Source organism: Triticum urartu, chromosome 6A (assembly GCF_056163025.1).
Source record: "Triticum urartu cultivar PI428250 chromosome 6A, HENAU_Tu73, whole genome shotgun sequence".
In the NCBI taxonomy this organism is placed as follows: domain Eukaryota; kingdom Viridiplantae; phylum Streptophyta; class Magnoliopsida; order Poales; family Poaceae; genus Triticum; species Triticum urartu.
Window position 1 is genome coordinate 123,401,693 of NC_141878.1, and position 5,025 is coordinate 123,406,717.

General features: G+C 46.4%; 1 pseudogene; it reads left to right on the forward strand.

The window, feature by feature from the left end:
- Positions 1–559: 559 nt before the first annotated feature.
- Positions 560–4,673, forward strand: LOC125516647 (uncharacterized; annotated as a pseudogene).
- The last annotated feature ends 352 nt before the right edge of the window (positions 4,674–5,025 follow it).

Genomic DNA, 5,025 nt, shown 5'->3' on the forward strand with positions numbered 1-5,025 from the left:
TAGAGTACTAAAGCTAGAGGAACAAGTTGAGAGCCAGCAAGCTGCCGACCAACCATCTCAGCGGCATGAAGCTACCCGAGAAGTTACCCCGCCATCTCAGTGGAGAAGCAGCATGGCTTCCATGGAGCTCGTTCGGTAGCCTGACTTCACGGCTCCTAGCTACCCCGTGGATGCTATCACGAAGGATCAACATTGCCAGCTTATGATGAACTGTCAGAACCTCATGTTGAAGGCGGCTGTCGACTCGGTTGCACCTCCTCAACCTGACAGAACTTTCACTGCCGTCCGATTCCACATGGCTATACTGTTGTGATGGTGGATGGACTAATGCAGGGATTTGAGGAGCTCGAGCTTGACCACCCTACAGGTGAAGGGGACAATTAGCTGGGTCATGCTCTGAGGTCTACATGTCTATGGCAGAAGGAGTACATCAAGCTTTCGAATTGGACGCCTCCGCCTCCTCCTCCTCTAGCGAGTCAGGGCACTCCGCCTTCCCCTCCTCCTGCTCCTATGATGAGTGATCAGGGCACTCCGCCTCCTTCTCCGGCTCCTCCGGCACATGAGGCCACTCCGCCTCCTCCGGCGTGTTCGAGCAGTCCGCCTCCTCCTCTGCCTCGTCAAGAACAGCAGAAGACAGACACCGCCGCTCCGGCTCCTCCGGCGCGTCGGAGCACTCCGCCTCCTTCTCCGCCTCGTAAGAAATGGAATAGACACACTGCCGCTCCGGCGGCTAGCAGTATAGCTAGAGGCAGGAGGCAATTCAGATACGGTCCATCTCTCAAGCCTCTAGAAAAGTTACCATACGAGAGGACTGAGAAGGAAAACCCAGAGATCTCTGATTCCCAAGTGAGGGACCATTTTGCAAATAAACCTCCAACTCCTAAGGAGATGATAGATCCAGTGAAAACGAAGTGCACTATCGATGCCCTGAAGCGACCACCACCACCTCCGTCGGATACCAACTACGAACGTTGTATTAAAAAGACATATGAAGATGCACGGCGGTCGAGAAGTACTTCAAGTGATGCAAGGTTAGCACAACGAAGAAGTGGGAAAAAAATTCCCCAGCTCGGTGAAAAGGCAAACCAATCGTGCCCATCGCTCAAGGTGTCTAGCGATATCGTCGCTAATCTGCCGGGGATGGTGCCCGGTACCAATCGTTGATTACCTGAGCGACGATGTAGTGTTTGAAACAATGAAGGTGGACGAATTCAGACACCAGTACAGGAAGCCTCTCGTCAAAGATGTAACTCCTCCTCTAACAACGATGATGCGAAGATTCCATCAACGGTACATGAAAACCTGCAGCGAGTCTGGGAAGGATGTTTTGACGATGAGAATTAAAGAGGAGCATGACCTCGTTGGAACTGGTCTGTTCACTGTTGAATTTGACGAGTTATTCCAGCTACTGTCTGTAAGTACTACTTCTGTAATTAGGTCTCTATATATAGCTCAGCTCTTTGATTGCATGTGTATATATAATTATCCTCACTATATTATGCAGATTGAAGATCGTCGAATGCAGAAAAGCACAAATCTATGACATTGGGTTCATTAACCCAAATATCATACATGAATGGACAGTTAAAAAGAATGTCACAGAAACCGAGGACAATTTGCTACAATCGTCGCTCAAAAATGAAAACAAAGATAAAATACTCGTTCCTTACAACTTCAAGTGAGTGTTACTGTCTTGTGCATATTCAGTTTCCCTTATTACTCGAGGTTATAGTAATGTAGCTCATGAGTTATGCATGCGTGCGCAGCTTCCACTTTATTCTCCTAGAGATTAAGCTTGAGCGGGGAGTAGTAACCGTCTTAGACTCGAGACAAAAAGATCCTGAGGACTATGCGGACATAACTCAGATGCTCCAGAAGTAAGTTCAAACGATCATTATCGCACCATATCGGCAACTTTGTTCATTTTCCTGATATCAAGTAATTATTTTCTTTGTCTGGCAGGGTTTGAAAAGAGTTCGCTGTAATTACTCCGGGACTGCCGAGCGAGCTGTGATTTACACACCCGAAAGTAAGTAATGCTACCTAGTTCCGCGCATCTCCCATTGATTCTAGCTATATTCATCAATACCATTTAGCATGCTTGCTTATCAGTTTGATTGACTTCTATTTCTCGTAAAGTGCTTCTAGCAGGAATTCGGGAATGATTTTTGTGGATTCTACGTTTGCGAATTCATCTACAACGCGACGACCGCTAATAAGCGGGCCTACTCTGGAAAACAATATGAAGTGCGTAAGCAAAAATATTCATAATTTTATTTTATTACCATCATTTGTGTTGAGTTTCATTCATATACATGTATTGACCCTCTTCTTCAATTTATATCTGGCAGATGCGGGATGAACTCCTACCACAAGATCGCATACGAGCAATTCAAGAGGAATTGGCAGGATTTTTTCTTGACCACGTCATCAATAAAGACGGAGAATACCATGTGGAAGTTGATATAGACATGAGATGTTAGGGATTGTAAGAGATCTTATATTGTATATATGTAGCTAGTAGCGTCAGATAGATATACAAAAACTTGTTGTTCGACAAATCTCTCGGAGAAAGAGATGTGCACTCCTCTCTGTATATGTTCATGATGATCTTGTGTAATTAATGGTTACTTCATTTGCTTACTAGCTAGCGTGTCGAGTTCTCTCTATATGTATAGTAGCTAGCGTCGACCAAGCATGGAGCTAAGAGAGGTCACTTCTCTCTATTAACTAGCTAACACAATATAAGAAACCCCTAAATTAACCCTCCAAAACCCCCTAACCCCCCCTTTCAAAAAAAACCCCTGCTCCTGCCAGCTACTGACGGGCGGATGCCTTTTGGTCCCGGTTGATAACACCAACCGAGACCAAAGGTGCTCCTGCCTGGGCACCCCGCAGCAGCCACGTGGAGCCCTTTCTGTCCCGGTTCGTAAGCGAACCGGGACTAAAGGTTTTGGGCTTTAGTACCGGTTCTAGAACCGAGGCTAATGGGCCTCTAGAACCGGTACAAATGGCGCGTTTTCTACTACCGGTGTTAGAAATCCAAATATTCTACCAACCCTCTCAAATCAAATTCAAACAACATGAAAAGTTAAATTAGGATGTTAGTGTGCTGCTAAAAACTTTGGAATTGCACTTCTTGCGTAGAAATTCCAGGACCTCCTTTGATTCACGTGATAAGGAAAATGAAGGATTTCAATGACCTGCCTATTTGGTGAGAATGTCAGTATGGTGGACTTCGACATAATTTAAAAACATGATAATTTTGATAGCAATGCCTTTGAATAAGTCATAGGAGAAAAATGTAAAGAGATGTTAAAGAAATAAATAATGCATGAGAGTACTGTAGAGTTGCATTGAATTACTCACCGGAGACACACAGAATTTAAGTTAATGCTAGATTTCATATGATATTCTTGTCAATGAAACATAGCCTATAGAATCTATTCACTTATTTATAAGGATATGCTACATTAATTAAGAATACTCCATTTTTTCAAAAATTGTACCGTCCCAAAACATCGCTCAAACTACCGTAGCAGCATAGAAATTCTTCTGGTGTGCGCGCAGTAATAAGGAAAAGTGTAGTATACATCATATGTACCGCGTATGTATGAGGGTCTACATCTACACCATGTTAAAAAAACAAAATGTGGATTTTCTGTTAAAAATATATTGCACCAAGGAATAAAACTATAGTAAAAAAGGTTCCGCGCTAAAAGAAAAGTAGAAATTGCAGAAAAGTGGCCACGAGCGCTAGCCCCACTACACCTAAAGTACTCCCCACCCAGCACCAGTCGGTCCACCGCAAACAAACCGAGATTTTCAGTTATGCCTCAAGTGTTGCGTCTGCAGAAGCAATGGTACTTTACCTTGGTCTTCGACTAGTACGTGATATTGGATGCTCAAAAATCACCGTGGAGTCAGACTATTTAGAGCTCGTTACTGCTTGCAATGGAGGTTCCGAGATACTGGCATCATATACTGCTATTTTATATGATGCTTTCCAACTTGCACATGAGATATCGTCGATTTAGTTCCGTCATTGCCCCAGGGAAGCAAATAAGTTGGCCCATGATTTAGCGAGACATGCTTATGACTCAACAGAAATGATTTGGTGGGATGATCTTCCTCCTAATTTTCTATTACCTCATGTACTGAATGATGTAACACTCTCAAATTTTCAATAAAGTGCCAAGAGGCTTCATTTCAAAAAAAAAACGCCTTGACCCCTGTGCTCTCCCTCCCCAGCGCCAAGAACACAACTTTTCTCCTTCCGCCGCCGTTTCCAGCGCCACGAAGCGTCTCTTCAAACGCCTCTCCCACATCGCCGCACCTGACTCCTCCTCCGCGGCTGCTGCCACGGCATACCGGCAGCTCCGCACGCCAAAGCAGTCGTTGGCGGATGTGCCAAGGTGCCACAGGGGCACGTGGCGGTGTGCGTCGATGAGGGGGGCAGGCCCGTGGAGCGATTCGCCGTGCGCGCGGACCTGCTAGGCCGGCCGGCCTTCACGGCGCTGCTCCTGCGCGCCGCCCATGAGTACGGGTACGGCCACCCCGGCGTGCTCCGCATCTCCTGCCCCATCGCTGACTTCCGCCGCCTCCTTGTCCATCTCTCCGACGACCCCTACGCCGAGGACGCTGAGTGCTGGCTACTGCCAATGGACCCATAAGTTTACAATGAACTACACACGCATCATCGGAGAGGCACCAATGAGGATGATGAACCCCTCCGTGATGGTGTCTAGATTGGATCTCGTGGTTCTAGAACCTGCGACGGCTGGAATTGTGTTTCATCAACTCCCCTAGGGTTTTTGGAATATCTTGGTATTTAGTATTTACAGGGCGAAGAGGCGGTGCGGGAGGCCACCAAGGTGGGCACAACCCACCAGGGCGCGCCCAGGCGGGTTGTGCCCCCCTCGGGGCACCCCTCTGGTACTTCTTTGGCCCAAGTTGTTCCTTCTGTTCCACAAAAATTCTACAAAAAGTTTCGCTGCATTTGGACTCCGTTTTGTACTGATATTC